Here is a 14,067-nt window from a genome sequence, read left to right as displayed (position 1 = left end):
CATATGTTTTAAAATTGGCATGGGAATTCCAGGAATGGAAGTCCACATATTTTAAAGTTACCACGGTTGAGAAACATTGTGGGATGCTCTTGATATGACCCAAAATATACCCTGAGCATCTTTTTCAATAACACAGACAAAAGGGCCAAGAGATGATGTACTGAAATGGGGACAATGATGGAGCATTTAGGGCTTATTCTCCAATGTCTTTTCTCTGTGGGACCTGGAAAGAGATCAGGCAGAGCATTTGAGAGTGTAATGTACCAAAGAATCAAACGAAACAACTCCCACCTGTAAAAATGAGAGTATGCTCATGTGTTTTTACTATGCTCATGCTGGCTAGGAAATTCTAGGAGTCAAATTCTACACATCTTACTACTGCCAAGGTTGAGAAACCATGGCTGGCTTAATGAATGTAGACTTCTTCATCTCCATTGTTTTCCTTCCAATTCCTAGTGGAGGCCTGGGGATCAGAGGTGGCATTCAGCAGGTTCTGATCAGTTCTGGAGAACCGGTAGCGGAAATTTTGAGTAGTTTGGAGAACCAGTAAATACCACCTCTGACTGGCCCTGCCCCCGTCTATTCTCTGCCTCCCGAGTCCCAGCTGAGGAAATGGGGATTTTACAGTATCCTTCCCCTGGAGTGGGGAGGGAATGGGGATTTTGCAGTATCCTTCCCCTGCCATGCCCACCAAGCCACACCCACCAAGCCATGTCACACCCACCAAGCCACACCCACAGAACTGGCAGTAAAAAAAATTGAATCCCACCAGTGCTGTGGATGACATGGGGAGAAAGATTGGGCAAAATCCCTGCTCAAATTAAACTCAGGGGCTAATAGGAGGAGATCAGAAATATGAACATGAAGGGCTCAATTTTTCATTCCACTTTGTGTTCCCCAAAATCTAAATACCCCTGTCAAGTCCCTTAGAGTTTCCCTGTCTTTCTTTTGATTTCCTGGCCATTCTAAAATTTGCTTCTTTAATCGAAGCCTGTGGCTCTTGGGAATAAGGTAGGTGCACTTTTAGGCTTGGCTAGTCTGGAGAAGGAAGCCTTTGCTCAGTGGCTAAGACACTGAGCTTGCTGATCAGAAAGGTCAGCAGTTCGGCGGTTCGAATCCCTAGTGCTGCACAACGGAGTGAGCTTCCATTTCTTGTCCCAGCTTCTGCCAACCTAGCAGTTTGAAAGCATCTTAAAAATGCAAGTAGAAAAATAGGAACCATCTTTGGTAGGAAGGTAACAGCGTTCCGTGCACCTTTGGCATTTAGTCATGCTGGCCACATGACCACGGAGACGTCTTCGGACAGCGCTGGCTCTTCGGCTTTGAAACGGGGATGAGCACCACCCGCTAGAGTTAGGAATGATTAGCACATATGTGCGAGGGGAACCTTTACCTTTACTTTTTTAAGCGGGAGAATGCTTTTGCTCTGACCAATCAGTTCCTGTTTTTCTGGGGTGATTCATGAGCTCAAGAAACCAAAACAGGCACAAGTGGAAGAAAGACAGATGAGCCAGAGCAGATCTCTGAAAAGATAGCAATGAGGTCAGTTTGCATCCAGATCTACAACGGTGCCATGGGTGGAAGGGCCAAGAACTCTCTGTTCAGGTCTCCTTCATTAACTGGCTAAGAAGGGGGTAAGTGGACAAGAGAAAAATATCCACCCACACACAGAGAGGAGCTGATGTAGAAACCATTTGAGCACAGATACCTTTTGCAAAGATTTATTGTTGTGGCTTGTAGTCTGGGAAACACTTCTCCGAAGTTATTGCTGCAATCCAGCTGCAGAAAGAATCACGGGCTTCCTCTCCCGTGATGTGGGGAAATGCACGTGGGTGGCAAACACACAACTGGCCAAACACCATTTGAGTCCAATTCCAAAGAGGGGACGCATTCTTGCGAAGCAGAAACCAGGTGGAAAGACCAGCCAGATGTTTGGTGACTCTTTACTAAAATTGCAGCTGCATCAGCCAATCTGGGTCATTCAATAAGGTAGAAGTAAAGGTTCCCCTTGCGCATATGTGCTAGTCGACTCTAGGGGGCAGTGCTCATCTCCGTTTCAAAGCCGAAGAGCCAGCGCTGTCCAAAGACGTCTCCGTGGTTATGTGACCGGCATGACTAAATGCCAAAGGCGCACGGAATGCAGTTACCTTCCCACCAAAGGTGGTTCCTCTTTTTCTACTTGCATTTTTACATGCTTTCGAACTGCAGAAGCTGGGACAAGTAATGGGAGCTCACTCCATTACGCGGCACTAGGGATTTGAACTGCCCAGCTGCCGACCTTTCTGATCGACCAGCTTAGCGTCTTAGCCACTGAGCCACTGAGGCACCACGTCCCGTGGGGTCATTCAATACTCCTTCTTAACTCAGACAGTAAATTAACAGTCAGCATCAGCCTAATCAAGGATCCACCAAGGACACTCCCATTAACACTGACAGGGCAAACCACCAGTATATATGAAAGAGCAAACCTCACTTCCTTCCAGCACTGATGCTGTTACCTAGTTGAGTAATGAAACGTCTGCATGAAAACCAGAAAACGCCTCCAAGAAAACAATCAAGCTCAGAGAGTACCAAGGACCTTTCTTAACTTTGATGCATTACAACTCCCATCATTCTCAGCCAGCTTAGCCAGAGGCTTGTTTATTTATTTATTTATTTATTTTATTGAACTTATTAGTCGCCCCCTCTCCCCACAGGGACTCGGGGCGACGTACAGAGCAATAATCAAGATAGCACCATATATCGTGCAGAGGAGGTAAAAATAAGTCCATAAATAAGCATACTTACAAAGTTTAAAACCCAAACTTTGTTGACTAGCAGTCTGCAGAATTTGACTACACACACATCAAGGATACCACATTCCACCACGAGGGAATGTTTGAGCCCTGCCTGGGTGATCTGTACTTACAGGTCGTCATTGACTTTAACAGGGGTGGGCTGCTGGGAGTTTGCAGGGGTTTGGGAGAAACTGTAGCTAAGATTCTGTATAGTTGGAAGAACCTCCAAATCCCACTCCTGGCTGGCCGGGCAAAGAACCCCTTGCTAAAATTTTTGAAGCCCACCCCTGCTTCCAACCGTTCATTTAATGACAATTCCAAGTTACAACAACGCTAAAATAGTGACTTTACAACCAGTCATTGCACTTAGGACCTCTGCAGCATCCCTAAGGTCACATGGTCCAAATTTGGGCCCTTGGCAATCACCGTCTATTTACCGTGGCTGCAGTATCCTAGACATTGTGTTTTGTGACCTTCCAAGGCAGCTTCTGACAAGCAGAGTCAGAAGCTGCAATCCCTTAATGAGCACGTTGTTCACTTAACAACTCCTCAGATTCGCTTAACAGCTGTAGCAAAAAGGTCATCAAATCAGGCACGGCTCACTTAACAACCCCCTTGCCTGGCAATGGGTTTTCTGGTTCCAGTTGTGGTCGTAAGTTGAGGACCCTTCCTACTCTCTATTTTTTTGCCCTCCCCGCTCCTGCTCAGTAACCATTTATATTCGCAAGGTCTCTCCCAGCACGCAGGGTTTATGAGTGCATCTTTCCCTAACAGGCAGAACACTTCGGCAAGCTTTTTAAATGCAAATTCCCCCCCAGCATCTGCTCTCTTTTTCAATGTGACCAGCCATGCTGGCTGCGTATCATTTTGCGTTCTGCACCTTACTTCCCCAGATGGGGAGGATTTTTTTTTCCACATGGATATTTGATAGGAGAAAGAAGCTTTAGTGCCTGCTGCTCGTCTATTTGCTAAGTCCGTGGAGAGTTGAACAAGGCAAGTTCTCGTCCAGTGGAATTTGCGGCGTCATTCTTGCATGTGGCACCCTCTGCCATTCCTGTGTGGCCACAACTGGTCTGGCAATCACCTGCTGTATTCTCCCACCTTTTTTTTTCTTCGCCCTCTTAGGCTGAAAGCAAAACAACCCTTTGGCGACTGGTTCAAATTCCCCGTTCTTTTATTATTCCTCCGATTCACTGGATCTTGTTTTTCATTCCTGCATTCCAATTTAACCAGGAAGACTTCTGAAATTAATTCCAGAAACTGGAGCATGTGCCATCTGACCTGGATTGCCATTGCTTCAGTTCATCACTGCCCCCTCCCTCCCCTCTCCCCAAACCTCCTTTCCCTCTCTATGTCGCTTGGTCCTTGGAGGAAGATGGATGGTGGAGAAAAACAGCGAGCAGTTGGGTGATGGCTTTACCTTGGCTTTTTGTAGCCCTGTTGTTCTCTGCAATTCATATCGCCTGAACGTCACGTAAAAAGGCTTTTGACAGAACAGTTTTTCCACCTCCTCATCCCCTGAAGTGTCTTTTCTAGGGCAGCTTGCATCCATCGTGAGGCCATTTGTGCACTCACCACCTGAAGCAGCGGGCATGAAAAGAGAGAGGGGTTTGGATGGACTGGGTGGGTGGAGAGGAAGCAGGTTCAGGGCTAAATGTGTACCTGTGAAAGGGTTTTCTCTGAAGCTCATTCTTGGCTTACATTAGGTAAGCTACCCAGTTGCCCATTAGGACCTCCTGGCAGAGAAGAGGGGCTGGTCTAGGAGTGAAATTCAGCAGGTTCTGACAGGTTCTGGAGAACCGGTAGCAGAAATCTTGAGTAGTTCAGTGAACCGTCAAATACCACCTCTGGCTGGTCACACAATGGAGTGGGAATGGAAATTCTGCAATATCCTTCCCCAGGAGTGGGGAGGTAATGGGGATTTTGCAGTATCCTTCCCCTGGAGTGGGGAGGGAATGGAAATTTTGCAGTATCCTTCCCCTGGATTGGGGAGGGAATGGAGATTTTGCAGTATCCTTTCCCTGGAGTGGGGAGGGAACTGAGATTTTGCACTATCCTTCCTCTGTAGTGGGGAGGGAATGGAGATTTTGCAGTATCCTTTTCCTGGAGTGGGGAGGTAATGGGGATTTTGCAGTATCCTTCCCCTGGAGTGGGGAGGGAATGGAGTTTTTACAGTATCCTTCCATTCCCACGTGCAGCAAGCCACACCCACAGAACCAGTAGTAAAAAAAATGAATTTCATTACTGTACTGGTCCTATGATCAGAACAGAACCAGCAAATCTTGTCCTTTAGCTCTGCAATCTTGGATAATATCTTATCAATAAATAAAGAAAAGGGAAGAAAAAAATGGAGCCTAATTGTGATGGGATGTAGTAGGTGGGTGGGTTGTATTCCAGAGGGCAAAAAGGCAATGAAGCTTAGATAGTTTGTCCAGGAGAAAGAGAGGTAAGAAGGCTTCTTCCTAGCAATTCTTAAAAAATATATCTAATAATTCCAATGATTGCTGTAGTTAGGTAAGGTGTCTGGCTATAGGTGAGGAATAATAAAAGAAACTACTCAGAATTTAACGTTTGTCTTTCTTAGTTTTTGGCACCTGACATTAATGGACGTACCCACAATCATATCAAGATCGATAGTTTGCTGTGCTTTATTATGTGTAGGAGTCTAACCCTCTAACAAATTGCACATACCTTGCCCTCATAGAAGGTTCCGGGATTAAAAATAGAATCCTTGGTGCATGGATTGTCCTTTGGAAGCTACAGATGGTCCTAGGTTGAGCTCAAGTCATCAACTGACCTTCCATGCAGTTTTCTCAAGCATAGTGAAGTATTTTAAGGCAGGGTTAATGTCAGGGTTCCAAATAGCATCCAAAAGTAAATCAGAGTCCAAGGCAAAGCATTGCTCTAAGTTCCAATTTATTAAGAGAGCCATGTTGGCACATCTGGGAAAACATGAATCTGAAAGCTTCCCGGTTTTCCCCACCCAGTTGAAAGTTCAAGATCTTGTCCGCACACCCACAAGTCCATCACATGCTCCAATCTCCCACTGCCATGCTGGCAGCTTCCACCCATCCAGTTCCGGCCAGGTGCAGAGACAAAGGATGACCTTGGCTTTCTCGAAAGAATTTTGTTATGGCTACATATCACCCAACTCCATATTTCCCCACAATAGAAAATGCATAGTAAGTAGAATAATAGAAAGTGTGGCAGGACTAGAGTCCAAAAAAAAGATGGCTTGCAGGCCTGACACATAGCACAGAACTGGCTTGCCCCTGCCTTCATCTTGGAAGGCTTTTCGTTCTAACTTACAACTTGGATATTTCCTACTTATCTCCCGTGTCTACAGAGGAATTATTGCATCTGTTATCTACATTTCTATAGCTCTCTTGGTGCAGACTCCAATGGATAGTTCAGACTGCAAAAAGAACAACTTCAACCACCCTGCCTTCTACAGAAGACCTGTATATTGAGTGAGTCAGAAAGAGGGCTGAGAAAATAGCTACAGACCCCTCACATCCTGGGCATAAACTGTTCTGAACTCATCTCCTCAGGATGGCGCTACAGGGCATGGCATGCCAAAACAACTAGACCCCATGGACAGTTTTTTCCCCTTCATGCCATCAATCTGCTGAACACCTAATTCTCACAGTGCTGTCTGATGTCTATATATATTTATCCATGTAGTATGGCCGTATTTACCCTTCTTATCATCCTCTTTACTCCACCTCTTCTTATTGGGATGATGATGATTCTGTTACTTTGCATGTACACTGAGAGCTACTATACCAGAGACAAATTCCATGTGTGTATCTAATCATATTTAGCCAACAAAGTATTCCATTAATGTGACATAATCCCACCTAACTTTAGGATCAACTAGGCTTGGCTAGATGCTGCCATCTTCTAGAATTGTAAAGTCTGAGTTGTTGGAATAGCCAGGGAGTTTGCCTCTGCCACCTTCCTCTATGTTATCTTGGCTATCTAGATTCCCAGTTGAGTTTAATTGTGGGAAACCTTGGCAGCTTGAAGATATGTGACCTTCAGCTGTCAAAATTCCCCAGCCTCAGAAGTCCACACATCTTCAAATTGCCAAGATTGAGAAACACTGGTAACAATGGAATTCCATAGTGGTCAAGCCCAGTTAAGATTGGCCTTTGTCATAGGAAAATTCCAATAGGAAACAAAGGCAAGCAATAATTCTTACTTTAAGATCAGAGGTTTATTGTTTCTAATAATTTGGAACATTAGAAATGAGTAGATATAAAAGATATAATAGCAATAATATACTTGCATTAATAAGTCATTGCAATGGGCCAATGAGAAAAAGCAAGTCCTACAAGGACTGCTATAAATCAAAGGACCCCGAGCTGATCTTGATCCCCATCTTTTATATGTGGTTCTTCTAACCACATACATGCTTCAGAACTTCACTAACTGTCACTTTCCATGAACACCTGTGTACATTACTTTCAATTCCTCATTTCCAACAGTTTCATTCTTCCTGTTTTAAACGAATCCATACAAGTGCACATTTTGCAAAAAAACAAAACAAAAAAACCAACATATTTCACAGTTAGCAATGGCTCAGCAGGATTACAAATATTTCTGGTAAATTTTGAAATCATCCTAGCTGAAAACTTTGGTTCGTATCTTTTTCTTCTAGCCTGCTATTATCCATAGAACATATTGAATCTAATAGAACAATAGGCTACATTTCTTGATTCTCACAGCCTGATGAGACAGTGTCCTTCATGCAATTCCCAAGTGCTGAACCTAATCTGGAGTTAAACATTGTATTGGGGTTTATATTTTGAGGTTGTTTTAATCCTGTTTGGATGGTAAGATGAAGAGAGCTGGTCAAGGACCAGAGGAACATATACAACCTAATAAAATATATTTTGGCAACATCTCTCCCATGGAGACCCTAATCCATAGCAGTCACTTTGTGTACTGTTTAGTGGGTGATAAGCTTTATGAGCCACTGGCAGAATGTTTATATCAGAAGAATTCTGGCTTCTAAGGAGCAGTAGCTTATCTCTGATGTCTTCTCTGTCAAGGTCAGGTGATACTTGGGGATGTTTGTGGTGCAGAAGCGTGGAATAAATATCGGGTGGTGATCGTGTCCCAGGATAGATCATCGCTAATCGGCAATGTTGCAAGAGAGGGAAATGTTCCATGAATGAAATTGATCCTTCCTCACTTTGGCTTCCAAATCTCCCAATTCTGTCTGGTTTTCAATGTATTTTGAATGTCTGGAGAAACAAACACAGATGTTAGTAGCTGCGGTAGCTGCTGGAGCAAAAAACAATTGGATAGCTTTTTAGATTCTGAGCTGCCATGACCTCATTATAATCATCTTTCAAAAATATTGTTTTTCAGATGGGAAGGGGGGGGCTTCTAAATTGTTTTTGGTTACCAACCACAAAAGGGACTTTCATAATATCCTGGCACAACAATGCAGTGATGAGAAAGGAGTCTATTTTTCGCATTTATTTCTGAATGTGTCTCTACATATATCACTTTCCAGGGCTAACTCACATGAGGAATGAAAGCAAATGCAAAATGCAGAATTATAATTCAATAGTCATCAACATCCAAACAGAAAGATAGACCAGAAGAGTAGAGAAAAACAAGGAAATAGGATATCCTGCCATTGCATGAAACTGGCCTGGGAAATGAGAAGACAACCTTGTCACCTTCTCAGATGCTGCTCCAGACCTCCTGAGAACTTGGCGCTGACACCTGTCCAAGCTTAGATAGAAAGAGAGAGAGAGAGAGGATTTGGTGTGGCAGAGTTGTCCACAGGCTGTTGTCAGAAAAATCAGGAGAACAGCCAAGATGGAGCAATTGAAGCTTTTCATGTGCGTCGGTTGTGTGATTCACACAAAAAAATGGGTGGAACCTTGATCACACTCTTGCGAGCATCATCTTAACTTTCCCGACCTCACCCGGTGATGATACTTGTCCCAGGGCAGTTTAATGCACTTCCTTTATCCCTCCCATTTAGAGTGGATTCTTGTATTATCCTGGTACTTATTAAATAGAGCCCCATTTCCTTTTCCTGATGTTCTTGTTGATGTTCTTGTTAAATTTGCTTATTGCCGCTCTCAACTTTTCGCCTTTGGCTTTTCGGTTCTGTTGGCTCCCGGAACTCATTGATTACGTTCAGTTGCAAAACTAACAGCATTTCCACCATTGACTCAGCTCGCTTTGTTGAAACCTTGGTTGACAAGGAAGGGTCTTCCCATGTGATTCCTATATCATTTTTGGTTGTTGCATAACTGTGGGGTTTTCAACATGGGCATGGCCTAGAACTCGGATGGCAAACCTATGGCACATGTGCCACATGTGGCACATGGAGCCCTCTCTGCGGGCACACGAGCCATCACCCCAGCTGTGCTCCACCCCGCATGCACCCGCATCTCCTGCCAGCCAGCTGATTTTTGGGTCTCTGCTGTGCATGCGCAGGGGGGGGATGCGTGCCGGAGATGTGCGTGCATGTGGGGAAGAGTCTGGGGTGTGTGGTACCCCCCCCCATTGCCCATTTTTGGTCCCAAGAAGCTTCAGGGAGGCCTGCTAGGCCCAAAACAGGGCATGGGGGGTGGCATGCATGCATGCATGAGGGGTGGGGAAGCACGGGGGGGTCACATACACATTGCATTATGGGTGTGGGTACATGCTCATGCGTTGTCGTGCCCGCGGGCATGCTTTGGGCATGCAAGGACAAAAAGGTTAGCCATCACTGGCCTAGAAAAATAAAAGATTAAAAAGAAGCAGGACTCTTCTTCTGGTCCCCCACTCTGGACAATTCCATATTTAGTGTGAGCATTAGCCACACCAACTGCTAGTAGGGGTCAAAAGAAGCAAGTGGGCAGATGTGCCTCATAATTCATGTCCTGCCCTCTTGACCTATGTACAAAGGGGGAGGGGAGGATTTGCATCATGGCCCCACATTGGCCAGATTGCATTTTTTGACCTTCTCTGTGGGCACCAATGGCTATAGGTATTCACAAAGTACCTTGCGAATGAATGAAACCCCCCTGGAAATCAGGCTTGGTTTAGAGAAAGACACAATTGAAGAAAAGTTTTATTTCTCATACATACATTCACAAATATACATTTCTCATAGATATTATTTGTATTATATGTTATCCTTTAACATTTATCATTCCATTCTTCCCCTAAAGATATAATGGTATATTCTAGATAGCTTCCCTGCCATCCCATCCATCCATCTTGTATTACAACAGTCCTACTTCTCCTTCCCTCTCTCTTTCTCATACCCCTCCCTTCTTCTCTATTTTCTTCTTTCCTCCTCTCCTTTCTCTTGTCTTCTTCCCCTTCCTCTCCCCTACTCCTCCCCTCTTCCTGCCCTTCCTGACTTCTCTCCTACTCTTACTACTCCTCCATTCCTTCCTCTCCTTTATCCTTTCTTCTTTTCCTTTCCTCTCTTCTCTTCTGTAGAGGAAGACGTAATTGGTTGGGCAGATCAGAAGTATTTATTACAGGCCTGGGATGGAGTGTAGTCTGGATTCCCAGGAGGGAGGGGCCACATTCCAGAGGAGCAAGAAGTTTGATTGGGCAAAAGAAGTTTAGGACAGCTCCTTCCTAGAAGTTCACAGAGTATATCTTTAGTATGCAAGTAGTTGCTTTATGTATGGGCAAGGTGAGGAACAATACAAGAAAGACTGCTTAGAAGAAACTCAGCATGTCTTTCTTGGATTTTGAAGCTTGACGGGACCAGCTAATGAGATGGTACACAGTTGAATCAGAATCTACCTTAAAATATATTTGATCCATTTTATTTAAGGAAATTGGCATGTCCCTTTTTTAGATCCGGAAGAAAAAGTAAGACGATTTGCCAATAAGCAAGTAAAACCCAGTCTTGATTAAAAGAAGATGCCATCATTACATGTTGAATTTCTCCTGTTGCCAGAAGCAGAACAGTTATCAAAGAAATAAACAAACGAATGCAACCTTCTTTCACAACCTTGACAGTTGAAAGGCTTCCCAAAATAAACCCAGACTGTTTTTGATTGATTTGACAACAATGCTTTTTAAAAATAATTTCCCCTGGACATCACAGCAGACTAGTACACCTCTTTCCTTGCCTCCTACATGGCTGATGTCCTTGAAATGAAAATGTTTGCTTGGGATTTGCTAGACAGAAGGTGACATTTGGTCAGGGGTGAGGAAGGATGACCCTTTTATGACTTGTGGACTTCAACTCCCAGAATTCCTGAGCCAGCCATTTTCACATGTAAGACTCAGGAGCTAAGGCAGGGGTGGGGAACGATGGTCCTTTTATGACTTGTGGACTTCAACTCCCAGAAGTCCACAAGTCATAAAAGGACCATCGTTCCCCACCCCTGGGTTAAATCATGGATAGAAGCAGAGAGGCAAACTGCATTTTGTCACATGATCTTGGATTTTCCTTCTATTCATGCCTTTTTGAAGGCAGGAAAATTCCCTAGTTGGAGAGACTATGTCCCTGGGACTCTGGACACACAGAAACTACACAGTGTGTGCTTCTTTAGTGCCTGTACTATAGAGACATTCATACCAGCCTCATTTCACCAATACTATATTAAATACTCAGGGTGCAACAAGTCAGTTTTCTACCTCCCTGTTGCTTGCGGACACTAATCCTGTTACAACATGCAATCATGCCAGGTTTTATGCAGCAGTGATTAAAATCTGCCAGATGATGACCTGTGCCTCAAACCAGACTTAATGAGTATTTGACTTGCTTAGTCAAGAGTGTTTTGTATGATGATAGATTTAGTTAGCCACGTATTAACTCTTATGGGTCTTTTTATATTTAACAGAATAACAGAGTTGGAAGGGACCTTGGAGGCCTTCTAATCCAACCCCCCTGGAATAACAGGAGACCCTGCTATTTCAAACAAATGACTGCCCAATCTTCTCTTTAAAATCTCTAGTGTTGGAGTCCCCATAACTTCTGAAGTCAAGCCATTCAGATTTAACAGATTAACAGAGTTGGAAAGGACCTTATAGGCCATCTAGTCCAACCCCCCCCCTCGCCCGCTGAAGCAGGAGACCCTACACCATTTCTAACAAATGGCAGTCTTCTTGAAAGTCTCAAGTGATGAAGCCCCCATAACTTCTGAGCGCCAGCTGTTCCACTGATTAATTATTCTCACTGTCAGGAAATGTGTCCTTCGTTCTAAGTCGGATCTCTTCTTCATAAGTTTTCATCTGTTACTTCTTGTCCTGTCTTTAGATGCTTCAGGAAGTAGGTTGGCATCCTCTTCTTTGTGACAGCAGCTTAAATATTGGAAGACTGCTATCATGTCCCCCTAGTCCTTCTCTTCGTTAGCCATAGCAATAGCATTTAGACTTATATACCGCTTCATAGTGCTTCACAGCCCTTTCTAAGCAGTTTATTGAGTCAACATATTGTCCCCAACAATCTGGTTCCTCATTTTATCAACCTTGGAAGGATGGGAGGCTGAGTCAACCTTGAGCTGGTGAGGATTGAACTCCTGGCAGTGGGCTGAATTAGCCTGTCATACTGCATTCGAACCACTGCTCCACCACATTAGACTAGATATACCCAGTTCCTGCAACTATTCTTCATGTGTTTTGCCTCCAGTCCCCTAATCTTCTGTGTTGCTCTTCTCTGCACTTACTGCAATGTCTTTTTTATATTGTAGTGACCAAAATTGGATTCAGTATTCCAAGTGTAGTCTTACCAATGGACTATTAAGCAGAACTACCACTTCACATCTAGGATGGTTTTTTGGGCAACTTCAGCACAATGTTAGCTCATATTGAAGTTGTCCACTAGGACTCATAGATAAAGGTTCCTCTCGCACATATGTGCTAGTTGTTCCCCAGTCTAGGGGGTGGTGCTCATTTCTGTTTCAAGGCCAAAGAGCCAGTGTTGTCCAAAGACGTCTCCGTGGTCATGTGGCTGGCTAAATGGCCAAAGGCGCATGGAACTCTGTTACATTCCCACCTAAGGTGGTCCCTATTTTTCTATTTGCATTTTTACATGCTTTTGAACTGCTAGGTTGGCAGAAGCTGGGACAGGTAACGGGAGCTCACTCTGTTACGTGGCGCTAGGGATTTGAACCGCTGAACTGCCGACCTTTCTGATCCACAAGCTCAGCATCTTAGCCACTGAGTCACCATGTCCCTCTACAGTTTACAGTTTACTTATTTTTATTTATTTATTTACTTAAGGTTTTTATCCCATATTACAGCTTTTGTCTTTTTAATATATACGGTGTGTGTATATATATATATATATATATATATATATATATATATATATATATATATATATATATATATATATATATATATATATATATATATATATATATATATATATATATATATATATATAAAGTTTAAAACCTTGTGCATTTCTAGTTTGTTATCACTATTCATTTTATTATTTTATAAATGACACAATTTGGCAAACATACCTAATGCTCCTTCCTCCTCCTGTTTCCCTTACAAAAACAGCCCTGTGACAAAGTCTGGGCTGAGACACACAGAGCGAGGGGGGGGGACTGGCCCAATGTCCCCCAACCACTTTTCATGCCTAAGGAGGAAATACAACTCAAGGTGTCCTGCTGATGGCTGAAAGTCTGAGTTTTGGTCCCATTTTAGGCATAAAAGCCAGGTTGGCGACTTTGCGTTAATCAATTTCTCTTAGTTGAACCAGAGGTGGGTTCCTACCAATTCAGACCGGTTCGGACCGGTTTGGTCGAGCCGGTAGTGGTTTGGTGGCCTGGGTCGCTGGAAATGGCAGTGACCCAGTCCTGCCACGCCCCCAAACTAGTTCTCCCGGTGGGGCCATAGGCGCCACCATCTTGTTTTTGACTTCCGCGCCTGCATAGAAGCATTTTTATAGTACTGTGCATGCATGCACAGCGCGCATCAAGTGGGCATCAAGCGCACATGCACACGCTGCATGACCATAAGCGGACCTGCAGTAGTGGCTTCCGGAACCCAGCCCTGAGTTGGACCCACCTGGCAGGGTTGTTGTTGTGGGGAAAATTGGAGGGGAAAGGAATATTAGATATGTTCCTCACGTTGACTTTCTGTACTTTTAAAAATAATAAGGACGGAATATAAATAAATAAAATTTCAAAATGTGCACAGATCCATCTATAGTATTCTTTCCCCCTGATTCTCTTGTTCAAGTTTGTTAGGCTATGAGGAAAGAGACATTTTCTGAGGCTCTGTAGAGACGTTTTTGGAGATATCAAAGGCTGATCTAATAGTTAGTGATTGGACTTGGTCAGCAACTTGG

The 14,067-nt window shown here is 43.9% G+C and overlaps 1 protein-coding gene across 7 annotated transcripts in view; it reads left to right on the top strand.

Annotated features, from left to right (window-relative positions):
- Positions 1-14,067, top strand: part of COL16A1 (collagen type XVI alpha 1 chain) — a 289,804-nt gene that overhangs the window by 66,406 nt on the left and 209,331 nt on the right. The window lies entirely within an intron of this gene.

This window comes from Natrix helvetica (assembly GCF_964273705.1).
Source record: "Natrix helvetica genome assembly, chromosome: 9".
NCBI classification, from domain to species: domain Eukaryota; kingdom Metazoa; phylum Chordata; class Lepidosauria; order Squamata; family Natricidae; genus Natrix; species Natrix helvetica.
The sequence above is the reverse complement of the archived record's forward strand: the minus strand, read 5'-3'. Positions and strand labels throughout refer to the sequence as shown.